The 14,044-nt window shown below is 38.1% G+C and overlaps 1 protein-coding gene across 4 annotated transcripts in view; it reads left to right on the top strand.

Annotated features, from left to right (window-relative positions):
* Positions 1–14,044, top strand: part of ARHGAP6 (Rho GTPase activating protein 6) — a 582,024-nt gene that overhangs the window by 454,056 nt on the left and 113,924 nt on the right. Inside the window, exon 1 of one of the 4 annotated variants that reach the window (XM_056556162.1) lies at positions 4,420–5,064. The exons of the other annotated variants lie outside the window; for them this stretch is intronic. The gene's annotated coding sequence lies outside the window, so the exon portion shown is untranslated. Of the gene's footprint in view, positions 1–4,419; positions 5,065–14,044 lie in introns of those variants that run through there. 4 annotated transcript variants of the gene reach the window in all.

Genomic DNA, 14,044 nt, shown 5'->3' with positions numbered 1-14,044 from the left:
CCAAGCATACTGTATGTTATATCCTACAATTATTATCATTATTTTATATTATAAAAGGTAAATTTCTATACAGTAAGAAAATAGTTGTTGCTAGAAGCCAAGGGACATGAAGCAATGTATAGTCAGTACTGGCTTTTACTATGAATATATTGAAAGCGGGGCGTTACTATTCTAATTGTAAATGAGGTGTGTTCCTACACATTTTTACGCTGTCCAGGTATCGTGAAATTGGCTCAGTACTAATGATAAAAAAATTGATTACTATTTATTCTGAATAATAAACTGATAAAAATCATTGATATGATTGGTAGTCAGTGAATATGAATGCCGCTTGTAGCACAGCTTTCGCAAAATTGTCACAAAGTAACACTGATGATGCCTGCAAGACTTGAACAAGCTTCTATCTGGCATCATTGAGGATCCTAGTAAAGAAAATGTCCATAAGATCACCAGCAACAATTTTCCAACTACCAACCATTCATCGGTGGTATGAATGATCACGGCAAGTCTGGCCTTTATTTGGTTTGTATCTCCTAAACCTAAGACCTCTACAATTCTCAAAAATGTAATTCAAATGTACACAAACAGCTTATTTTAACTCATGGAATCAGCTATTTTTGGCCTGCCAGTTGAATAAATACCTCCTAGTATTGCACTTTTAGTCCTGGAAACAATTATATACACATCCTTCTGGGTTTGCAGACATAATAATGATTGTGCTTCTCCAGTAGGGGATCCCAGCTGTCAGTGACAGCCAGACACTACAGAGAAGGATTGCAAGCAGAACGGTATTTTCACTTCTGTCTACGTAATCATTTAATCAATATTATTGAGGATGGACCCACACATTGCAGCTGCTATGCACTAGGACCACACTATCATGTAGCTTAGTGCAGTTCCAACATTAGAGAATTTGCACTGGCTCAACATTTCCATGTTGCACAAGCCAGCACAACATCTTTATCACTGTCCACAGTACATAACGCTACAAACTTTGCATAGAGCTGTAGATTCCCTGGGTTGTGCCGTCACAGAGACAAGAAGATAAGGATGCGTTATGCATCCCCAGCTTACTGATAATAGATTTCCTTGGAGTGGACACTGTGCACCTGACCTGGGGAATCTATACTTCGGTTTAAGGTAAGCCAGCACTGGGTATATCTGGTACCCCTTCCACTTTTTACAGAGGAAACCCAGTGGCATTGAGCAGAAGTAATGTAAGTGAGTCAGCATCAGGTAACTAGCTTTACTTGTCCAGTAGTATATACTTCCTGGGTCAAGCACACAGCACTCAGCCCAAGTAATCTATTAAAGGAAATCTGCCATCAGTTTCACCTGCACTAACCTGTCGGTACAGACAGGTAGTGCACGTGATACTGATGACAACAATACTTATCTAGTCCCGTCCCGTGCTCTGGTCCTTCCGCAATCTTCCACCGTATGTTTTGCTCTGGGGCTGACTTGGAGTGTTTGCTAGCAGCGGGACCCAGCAGGGAATAGCAGTAATGAAGTCATGAAGCTCTGCCCCTGCTCCAAGATGCCACCAGAACAAAAGATACAGTGAAAGATTGCGGAAGAACCAGAGCACGGAACTGGACCAGGTAAGTATCGTTGCCATCAGTGTCACCTACATAACCCCTCTGTACTGACAGGTTAGTGCAGATTAAACTGATTACAGATTTCCTTTAAGGGTATGTTCACACATACAGGATCCTGTGCAGATTTGATGCGCAGGTTTTCTAACTGATGAATAGAAGCTGTGCTCAGTCATTTGGTTTACATTGAAATCTGCAGCAGAAAATCCTGTGCATCAAGTCCTGCACATTAAATCTGCGTACGTGCGAACGTACCCTAATAGTAAGTTAAAGGGGTATTCTAGGCCAAAACTTTTTTTATATATATCAACTGGCTCCAGAAAGTTAAACAGATTTGTAAATTACTTCTATTAAAAAATCTTAATCCTTCCAATAGTTATTAGCTTCTGAAGTTGAGTTGCTGTTTTCTGTCTAACTGCTTTCACATGACTCACATCCCAGGAGCTTTGCAACTCCTATGGGGATATTTTACCATCATGCACAGCTCCAGGGACGTGACATCATCATTGAGCAGTTAGACAGAAAACTTCAGAAGCTAATGACTATTGGAAGGATTAAGATTTTTTAATAGAAGTAATTTACAAATCTGTTTAACTTTCCGGAGCCAGTTGATATATAAAAAAAAAGTTTTTGCCTGGAATACCCCTTTAAGGATGCCTTAAGCATCCCTAGCTTACTGTCCATGTGGTTCGTTCCATGGTGCTAAACTCTGATAGTGTAGGGTGCCATGGGAAATATTCAAGGGAGCATGGACATCTGTCAAAGGTAGATGTCCTAGAAAACACAATGTTAGGTAAGTATGGTAAGATAAGTATGTCCCTTGGTGAGACAGCTTAAATATATAATCTTAGAAAAACACCAAGTGAGCTCTAGATATTAAAATATAATTTTACTAGAATTCAAATCAATAAATAGTGATATACAAAAAATGTATGTGCTGGGATAGGGGAATGGGGTACAGGTGAGTATCTACACTAGAGGCCCTGCCTATCTAGGGAGGGAACTCCTGGTACTAAGTGTGGATGGGGTTGGGGAAAAAAGAATAACATAACATACATATAATAAGTAAGTAGACCTCTCTTGCCAATGCGTTTCGCCCATCGGTTGTAACAACTCATCAGGGAGTGAGAGGAGTCCACGGTGGGATACAGAGGACAATGGAAATTACAAATACAAGACACAGATGATAGAGGTACATACAGGGTAGTAGTGTTAACGATATTAGTGCAGCATCAGTAGGTTAGTTGGCATCAGCCAATCTTTTTAGGTAAAAACCAAAGTCACAGTCAGTATAATGTATAGATAAGTGACTGACAAATAGAGGTAAAAAATAAAGTGGGATCATAAACACCATTCCATAAATAAATGCAAAGGTTATATAAGCAAATAGTACACAAGATGCAGTTATTATCTCAATTGGACTCCTGAAATGTGTTCATGCCCACAATCATGGTAAATTGTTACAGATACAGCAACCCATACTAATTTCTTGGGGTACAGTCAGGCTAACAGCTAAATGATGCAACTAAATGACCCATCGGCCTGTTCCCGGCACCAGCTTACCATGTCTATCCTATCTGCCTGCTGGTTACCTGTTTGGCTACCTGTCTATCCTATGTGACCACTCTTCCACCAGTTTGTAATATTTTACCCATAAACAACAATTGTTTTGCTGGCCCGGTTCTCTTCTGTTCGTGCCCTCTATGTTGGGCCGACTGTCCTTAATGATATGGTCCCTATCTTGGATCATTTAGCTGTTAGTCTGACTGTACATAAAAATTTTATGTACATGATCAGGATTGGGTACTGAGTAACCTTTTTTTTGTGGTATCTGACAGGTATGCTTTAAGAGCCATTTTTTCCCCTCTTTACTAGAATGAAGCAGCTACATCCATCCAAGTTAAATTTTCTTGTTAATAGGTAGATTATGGTGGAAATCAGCAGCCAAAATTGCTTCTATCTGGCAGTTATCTTACCGTTAGGACAAATGCCACTTTTGTCCATGGGTTGCATTGGTTGTTGTAGGTTATCCCCAGTGAATGGGACTATATTACAATATTAAATATAGCAGATATAGACAGATGCTGCTCTGTTTTGGGCTAATCCCCATTTTTTGTGGATACAAACCAAATTCTACAATAAGAAACTATATCACTTGATACATGTTAGACTTCCTTGACTATAGCCAGTATTTACATTGGTAAATAGAAGAAGACAATCATATGCACAGTGTTTTTCATTACTTCAGTATGTTTAACATATTAAGTTCCTGAAGCTTAAATACTGCACAACTGTACAGACATTGGGGGAGATTTATCAAAATCTGTCGGAAAAAAAAGTTGCTGAGTTACCTATAGCAACCAATCAGATTTCTTCTTTTATTTTGTTAAATGGCCTCTAAAAAATGAAAGAAGCGATCTGAATGGTTGCCATGGGCAACTCAGCAACTTTTCCTCTGGAAAGATTTTGATTAATATCCCCCATTGTCACCATATACACCAGTCCCTGTTCCCAGTTGGGCTCAAAGTCTAGTTCCCTGATGTACGCAGTAAGCCTATAGGGTGCCAAATAAATCAGCATGTTTTCGGAGTGTAGATATATGAGAATAAATGCAAATTCATGTCTCTTTAAGAAACCTTATTCCTATTTTATAGTGTTCAGTCCAGGATATTTTTAACCATACATGTGACAAGGGTACCATTGTCTCTTGAGTGTCAGTACAGAGCAGCCTTGGAGCAACAGAAGTTGTGTTCTTTTACTCAGCGGAACATATTGTTTTTCTAATAATCTGGGGACCCCCCCGAATGGAGAGTCTATGAATTATTGCTGGTTACTGACAACTGCCCTTTGACAACCCTCTTCTGCCCTTTACTGTAGCTGTCTCACATTGTTAATCTGGGAATAGTTTGTTCAGAAAGTAATTTATGAAGCTTCTTTTCTGGGTGTAACTAGTTAAAGGTAAAAGAAACATTAAATGTCCTTTACCGAAATAAAAGGGATGATCCCCGAGCCTTCCAACATTCTTTAGCCTATTCCTAATAAGGAAAGTTTGTACAGTTCCAGTCCAGCTAAGAGGCACAGAGTCCCATGTGCAGGATTCTCTCTAATTTCTTCAGTTTTCTCTTAAAATCCCCATTTTAGTACTTAAAAGAACAGTGTTTACTTTGCTAGACCAGAGGAAGAATCCATTAGTAGAAGTAAAGTTTCGATCTTCTGGTTCCAATAAGGAAAGCTGAACGGAGGAAGCTAAAGTGAGCAGCAAATCTACAACTTTCCTAGTAGTGAATCTTGTCTCTCGGAAAGAAAACAGTATCCTGGGATTTATGGCTCCAGATGGTTTTTTTTTCCACCTTACATGTGGCATAATGAGAATGAAGACATTTCTATATGGTTTTTGACGTTTGAGCTTAACCCTTTTTCATGTCTGACAGCATTTCAAAGGAAAGAAGCAAACATGTTTAGTTGATGGGTAAGGAAAAATGATTTTTATTCCTACTGTGTGATAGACTGACTTTCATTACAAAACTGTTATGTTTACTGAAATATGTTGGAATCATTAGCCTAGAAGGAGCAATTCTTCATCAGTATTCATCAGTGGGATATATTTATTAAAATACTTTTTTGCTTATTAAGTTTACAAAATGGTTACACGGCATTTTGCACATTTGTCACTACATAGATAGATAAGTAGACAGATAGGTAGACGACCAGTTTTATAACAAGTAGAACCCCACCCCTCCTCCTCGTCCCAAAATCCCCCCCCCACCCCTACCCCAATGTTCAATTTATTTCTCATAAATTCAATATCTTTTGGTCTAGGGTAGTAAAAGGGTTAACTCGAAATGTCTTATGGATGTAAGGCACCCTCCCGGTTTAGGGCAGTGAAAATGCATTGGGGAAACCCCTATATTTTAGGCAGTTAAAGGGTTAGTTTTCCATTCCTTGGTGGTATAGGACAGTGAACAGGTCTATAGTAAGTTCAGATAGCTCATTTAGGAAGCCGTTTACTGAAAGGTGAATTCAAGTGATAGCCCAGTTTGCTATACCTGTTCAATCCAGCCCTGAACATATAGGTTAGTTATGCGGAATAATGAAAGTGTCTATGCTTTCAGAGCTCTTCATGGTAAATATAAGTTATTACGTTTTCCTACCATCTTAAACACTTACGTTTTGAGAAAAGTTAAGAAATGATAATACATTTGTAGCCATGTGATTCTTAGGCATAGTGTTGGCACTATTATCCCATATTTCCCCATGAGATTGTATAAAACATTAATTAAAAACTCTGGCACAGCATATACCAGTGCATCTTGAGGGCATTGACGGGATAAAAGGAAGACCGTGTCATTAAGCTGCATGGCGTAATTTACCATGCTTCCAAAGTATTATAATTAAATGCACTGGAGACTAGCGGTCTGGTAAACAGTTTACGGAGTGTGTATCAAACTTTTGTCAGTTCACTCCATTTACAGTGATGAGAAGTTACTTGTTTTCAGGAGTAAAATCTCTGGTCATCTTTATCTTAGTATAAGGTGACATCTATGAAAAACAACTGTGGGGATTAGTAAAGATCAAAAGTACTTAGAGTCCTGTGTCAGATATAAGAAATACCTCCCTATAGTGCTTTAACAATATATTTTGCTTTTGCACAGACTAATAGTTTTACGCACTGGTAGATATATAAGAATTGTTTGCGGGAGCACTATCACGATCAACAACAATGAAGTCACATCTAGTGTATAATTTAAGGGACTTTTACATAACCCAAAAATTTGCAAAGTCTTTGTGTTTTTGTAATAAATATTGTATGTACATCTTTTTTTAAATATGACCCTGGTGCATTGTACTTGACATTTATGGGGTCTGTGCAAGGGTGGAAACTTAAAAGCTATTGGGGAGATTTATCAAAACCTGTCCGGAGGAAAAGTTGCCCAGTTGCCCATAGCAACCAATCAGATCGCTTCTTTCATTTTTAACAAGGCCTCTGCAAAATGAAAGAAACAATCTGGTTGGTTGCCATGGGAAACTCAGCAACTTTTGATAAATCTCCCCCTATATACCCAGATCTGCACATACAACTGAACAGAAATCCTCTGCAGTCATTTTTTTTTTTACTATGCTTTAAGAATAAAAGTTCATTTCACTCCATCCTAAAATCTCCTTTGCACTCTGCTGTGGTGTTTTGGAATGTATCATAGACGCCATGGTTCCCAGAGGGTTTTCTATCGCTGATCCACAAAATAGACAAGTTGTTTCTTTATTGTGGGAAATTCTTGCTCAAAGTTCCAGTGACAGTCACACCCATTGAGACTCTGTGGTGCAGAGAAAACATTCATATATATTAGGATGGTGGGCAAAGATCTATTCCTTCCCCACATATAGTTTTATTTATTAGTTTTTTTGTTTTTTTTTTACATTTTTATGTTACGCTTATTAAGCTGTAAATCCTTTTACACCAGATGCACATAGGGCATGTTCTGATGCATATTTCCAAGCTAAAACAAGGATACATGATGTATAAATATTTCCTTTAAACTCTCCGCCCCCTCTTTTAGGATTTCCTCCTTGTTTTGTTTGTCTTAAAGTGAAACCCCCACAGTATAACGTTTGTGTCTTTTTCTTTTAATGTAGAGGTTCTTGAAAACGTTTCAATAACTGCTTCCATAGAATGTCTCCACTTGTAAAAGCTGTGAGGGTAGTTTTACCAAGACAATGAAGCATTAGCATCATATAAATAGAAACAATATGGAACAGTGCCGTTACAAAGACACCATGACCTAGAAACCAAATTCTTATTCCCTTAGATTTAACAGGTATTTTTTGTATGCGAGAAATGAAACAAAAAATATTAATGGTTATGACAAAGTCCCCTGCAAGAATATAATGGCTGTGGCTCAACTCCAGTAATTTTTATAATGAAGGTCATTGTAGACAGCCTGCAAGATATTTTGGGTTGTTCTGTTGACTACTTTTTGAAGATTACCTGCTTTGAAAGAAAAAATTATACGCACAGGTACTATATTCTTCCATTCCCTCTCATAATTTGCCTCCTTTGAAGCCTTCTCTCATTTGCTGTTGTGCCATGGTTATGCTGACACTTTTGGGTAAGGACAAATGCAGTCACATAGGTTGTTTGTGGCTGCATAATTAACCCTCTACACTGCCCAACCATTATCATTGGTTGTTACAGATCATGCCTTGTGTGGACCACTGTTCACTTGTGCAAAATCTTGTGACTTTTTACAATGTATTTGAAAGCCACGCCAACTTGTGACCAGCCGCTGACATTATTACCTTTTCCCTCCTTGTCCTATCCCATCATCCATCCCTCTCACATTTTAATTTCTCCCTTTTCCTCAAGTGTGTCTGTCTCTTCCTTTGATTAAGTTTTCTTTTTCACTGTTTATTTAATTTCCTTATATACTTTTCCCCTACTAAACCTCCTGACTACCTTTACACCCTATCTGATCCATCTTCTTTATGGTGCCCACCATTATTCTTTCCATTTTAGATAGTATAAGGCTCAGGTGTTCTTTATATCAAAGTCTTTACTCAGCTTCTCATAAAATGTCTCCAGTTTCTGGCTCTAATCTCCATTCACATGGTTTACTGGAAGTTTGACTGTTATTACTGTTAGTAGAACATTCCGGGAAAGCAAAAATACAGGGCCCCATTTATTGTACTGATCATTTGCAGATTTTAACTTTACAATGTAGACCTCAGAAGGTAGCCAGACCGTACTTTACAGTAAAGCTACCCAGATTTCAGTGGGTCAATACACATAGGGGGACAAGACATTTGACGATATTACATTTGTGTCCCGATCCTTTGTTTTTCTAAAGATACATTTCTCCTGAAGATGAGGGGTGTCCTGAAATAGGCAATGCCTACAAAGGGAATCAATGCCACTGATTGTTTTCATATGTTATCATGTAACAGCATTTTGTCATAGAGGATTAAATGGGAAGCTTTTGATGTTGATGAATAAAAAAAATCTAATACATGTCAAACTAAAGCAAACATTCTCAACAAAGTGATCTATAGAGTTTGTAGATATTAAACATAAAATGAAAAATTGTGTAACTATTTACCCCCTTCAATTTAGTATTTATGAGAGGTGGCCTTTACAGCAATGAGAGTGTTTGTGTGGATAGTTCCCTATCGGCTTTACATATGTGGACAATGGTTTTCCCATTATTATTTTTGCACACAGGTCAAGCTTTTTTAAGTGCACAGGGCTGTGACTGAAGGCAGTGAGATACTGTTTTCATTTGGTTTGGGTCTGTATTGTTCCATTGTACTTAATCCAACATGATTCATTAATGTAACAATAACATATGAAAAAGTCCAAAGGGGTGGATATTCTTCATAGGACTTGAATGGATGGTATTTTTTTTTTTATCAGCACAAAAAGAGTCTTTAGTTTGCATGTGAGCATCTGTACAATATCAAAAGTAATAAATGAGATGCAATTATGCATTGCACATTTAAAGAGAAAAGGAAAAAATGTGGTCATACTTTCAAGTTATTCTGGTTAAGGTTAATGTCTGGCTCATATTTAGGTAAACATTGACTTACAAAAATTCCCATTTGGTGTAATACTTATGTGAAACGTAGGCATATATAACCCTTATGTAAAACCCTTTATGGGTGCTCATAATCGTCACTATTCAGCATCCTGGCTTGGAGTTAGGGGACAGCATACAATCCACTAAAATAAACATTTATGAGTCATATGGTGAGCTGTCAGTCAACTGTTTTTTGTTTTTTTTATCCTTTCAGGGTTAAAGCGGCTGGTAGACAAAGCATACAGTGCTCATCCAAAATAATAATTTCAGCTTGTGGCCAGGCTCAACATATAGCCCCTCATTCAGGTTCTCTGCATCTACTAAATTATTGTTCAGTAGCGTTATTCTGTTTTAAGGTGCACACATACATTTCTTTATTAACTTCCATTAAGCCACATGTCATTATGTGTGTCTTTCTAGACACTTGTCAGTCATGCCATTAAAACCAGAGACAGGTGAAGTGAATAACATTGCTTATGTTGTGACAATGGCTCCTGTCATGAGTTGGGATATATAAGCAGCAAGTGAACATTTAGTTCATAAAGTTAATGTGGTGGATGCTGATAAAATAGACAACACTAAAGAGGACCACACTGTTATGTCTAGATGCCTGGATCTCAGCATCTCCATAAGTACAGTTCTTGTGGGGTGCTCCTGGTGTGTGCCTCCCAGAGTTACATAAGAGCAAAGCTCATGGTGCTGAGCTGTTTATACAGCCCCCATTAAAGTCAATGGGAGTTGCACAAAGTGCATATGATAGCTGGTTCCAATGTTTTCAGCTTTCAGTGACTGAAAGCAGGCTAGATGGGGCTAGAAAGCTCCCAGTGAGTCCCAGAGTAAGGACTTGCATTTATGGGACATTTATCGCACATTCTGTAAATATTATATAAATATCACAGATTACAGTCATGGCCATAAATGCCCTCCTGGGTCTCCTACCATAGCATTTTATTTAATTTAAATGTTGATGGATAGTTCGCGCTGACAATGATGCTCCCTGAGCCTGCAGGACAGCTTGAATATCTTTGGAACTTGTTTGGGGCTGCTTATCCACCATCAGGACTATCCTTCGTTGACACCTTTCATCAATTTTTCTCTTCCGTCCACGCCCAGGGAGATTAGCTACAGTGCCATGGGTTGCAAACTTCTTGATAATGTTGCGCACTTTGGACAAAGGCAAATCTAGGTCTCTGGAGATGGTTTTTAGATTGTTGATATTTTTCCACACTTTTGGTTCTCAAGTCCTCAGACAGTTCTCTTCTCCTCTTTCTGTTGTCCATGCTTAGTGCGGAACACACAGACACACAATGCAAAAACTAAGTGAACTTCTCTCCTTTTTATCTGCTTTCAGGTGTGATTTTTATATTGCCTACACCTGTTACTTGCCCCAGGTGAGTTTAAAGGAGCATCACATGCTTGAAACAATCTTATTTTTCCACAATTTTGAAAGGGTGACAATAATTTTGTCCAGTCCATTTTTGGAGTTTGGTGTGACATTATGTCCAATTTGCTTTTTTTCCTCCCTTTTGGGTTTAGTTCCAATACACACAAAGGGAATAAATGTGTATAGCAAAACATGTGTTGCTGCAATCCTTTTCTGTGAGAAATACTGGTACTTCATTTTCTAGAAAAATTTCAGGAGTGCCAACATTTACAGCCATGACTGTATACTATATACTATGCATTTAACTCTTATTAATTGCAGCTTCCATAAAGAACAAACATCTTCGTATACTGTCTGTACAGTCAATTAGGGAAGTGTATCCAACATGGCAGCCCCTGGGAAAATTTATTTAAAAAAAAAAAACTTAAAAAAAAAAAAAAAAGCTACAACATATAGAAACAATAAAACACAGTAGGCCTCATGTCCTATGTTTTTTTTTTTTTTGGATCATAGTAAATTTTTATTCATTTTTCACTCACAATCCTGAATAGGTGTTCTTGACGTGGCGAGTGGGCTTGTACTTTTTGATCAAAAATGTATACTAACAACCTGTTAGTTTTTGATATTATGTTGAGAAGCAATCAGATCATTATGCAAGATTGTAGATGTGCACCATGTCTGTTTTTTCTACCTGAATTCACACTGTTTATTCATGCCATACATTTTTTTTGTGGTTTTCATTTATTTAAAGGGGTACTCCAGTGAAAACCTTTTTTCTTTTAAATCAACTGGTGGCAGAAAGTTAAACATATTTGTAAATTACTTCTATTAAAAAATCTTAATCCTTCCTGTACTTATTAGCTGCTGAATACTACAGAGGAAATTCTTTTCTTTTTGGAATGCTCTCTGATGACATCACGAGCACAGTGCTCTTTGCTGACATTATTGTAATAATAATAACACTTGATTTATTGTCCTTAGTGGGATTTGAACCCAAGTCCCCAGCACTGCAAGGCAGCAGTGCTAACCACTGAGCCACCATGCTGCCATTAGCATACATCTTCTATGCACGGTTGCTAAAATGGACAGAGGTGTCAGCAGAGAGCACTGTGCTCGTGATGTCATCAGTGTTCCAAAAAGAAAGGAATTTACTCTGTAGCATTCAGCAGCTAAGGATTAAGATTTTTTAATAGAAGTAATTTACAAATATGTTTAACTTTCTGCCACCAGTTGATTTAAAAGAAAAAAGGTTTTCACCGGAGTACCCCTTTAACCTCTTTGTCAAAAGCGAAAAATCACAACCCGAAAAAACATTAAAAATAGAATGAACAATTTCCAAAATCATTAGAATTTTGAACAATATGCAAAATCACTCGAATTGTGAAAGAAAATTGAAAACCACACCCACATTTCAGAAAAGTCGCTGAAAATGGTGAACAGGGTGAAAAAACAGGGACATTACAGGAAGAAAAAAACATTTAAACATAAAGTGAAATGCATTTCCCCATACTTTTTCCTCCTAAATTTACACAAGGCCTAATATATTTCCTCCTTGAATACGCAGTGCGTTCTCTTTAACATCCCCTTTAACACATTGCCAATTCGAATCCTTCAAAATATATATATATAAAGTAATTTATGTATAAATATATTTTAATATTGTGTAGACAAGAAGAGGTGGTCCAGCGCAGGTAGGTCAGGAACGAAATGCTTTATTGCAGAATCAAAACAGGTACATGGTAGACATGAACAAAGGTGACGCGTTTCGGCCCTGCAAGCGGGCAGGCCCGCTTGCAGGGCCGAAACGCGTCACCTTTGTCCATGTCTACCATATACCTGTTTTGATTCTGCAATAAAGCATTTCGTTCCTGACCTACCTGCGCTGGACCACCTCTTCTTGTCTACACAGTATCTAGGCGTAGCCCATGCCAGTCCGAGTGCTACGGGATTGGGGAGTGAGCTGGACTTTCTCGTGTATATTTTAATATGTTATGTTACAAAAGAAAAGAATGGAAAGATATCTGGCTGGAGGTTTAGGTAAGCCATAAGAATAGGATTGATGGATCTTGGCTCTATTTAATGAGTGTTTCTTTTCAAAGAACATTCTTAATACTTAGAAGGAGCTTTACTGCATGGTGTACATTGCACTTATGTTGAACTCATTGGTTTACAATACCAATTAAATAATCATCAAAGAACATCCAGCCACAGGAATGCTGGAGGCTGATGTTCTTGACTAAAGAGTTTACTATTGATAGTAAGAAAAGAAAAGCTATGACCATCTTTTATCCAGTGCTCTGTTTTACAAGTATGGTGATATGAGCTCATAGCTGTAGGAGTGTAAGACCACACACGGCTCACAACCACAAGACTAACGGCACCTATAGCATGCCTAACAGTGCCAATAAATCTCATTCCATTTGGCTAATTGGAAACTGTTATTAATACACATGAGGGAGTATGAAAAACATTATGTGCAAAAATTACTCATAGTGCTTATAGCTAAACAAAGAAAGAATGTGCTCACATTTACCAAACAAAGAAGCTATAGTACCATAAAACATCTGAGTCTTATGTTTGGGCTCCAGAGGATACAGTTACATGTTAGAATCAAAGAGTGTCCTTGTGGCTTATGTTGGGTGGTATGTGTTGGCATACTGTTTTTTTTTTTTTTTTTTTTATAGAAAAGAGCATATAAACCAGGGGTCTAAAACTGGTGGCTCTCCAGATGTTGCAAAACTTCAACTCCCAGCATTCCCGACAGCCTTTAGCTGCAGCCAATGGGTGTTAACATTTTGCAACATCTGTAGGGCCACCAGTCTGAGACCCCTCATCTAAACAGAAGGCGACCACAAAATACAATGGCCCTCATTTACTATTGCAAACCCCACATGTTTTGTCAGGTTGTGCGTCAGATTCTGTCGCATTGCGCCAGAAATTCTGTCTGCGCCAGATTTTGCGCCAGAATAGAAAAAATCCGACTAACTCTCCATTTTGCTAAGAAAACACGAAAAAGGGACATGACCATCGGGAAAACGGGGCGTGGTCTCTGAAAAGGGGCGTGTTCCCGACATTTTCACAAAAACCCAACATATTTACTAAGGTTTCCACATAAAGGGGAAGATTTATCAAAACCTGTCCAGAGTAAAAGTTGCTGAGTTGCCCATAGCAACCAATCAGATCGCTACTTTCATTTTTCACAGGCCTTTTCAAAAATGAAAGAAGAAATCTGATTGGTTGCTATGGGCAACTCCGCAACTTTCCCCTGGACAGGTTTTGATAAATCTCCCCCAAAATGTGGTGGATTTGAGCTGAGGAAAACCCTACAGATCAGAACAAGTGTAAAAAAAAAACAAAGTGTAGGAAAAGTGGAAAATGTAGGGAAAGCCTAGTAAATACCTTGGAAAATAAATTGTAGGGAATTAAAATCCACAAAGAAACCTACACAACACTAGTAAATGAGGGCCAATATGTGAACAATAGATGGATGATATGGA

Source organism: Hyla sarda, chromosome 2, assembly GCF_029499605.1.
Source record: "Hyla sarda isolate aHylSar1 chromosome 2, aHylSar1.hap1, whole genome shotgun sequence".
Lineage (NCBI taxonomy): Eukaryota > Metazoa > Chordata > Amphibia > Anura > Hylidae > Hyla > Hyla sarda.
This window is presented reverse-complemented; position numbering and strand designations above follow the sequence as displayed.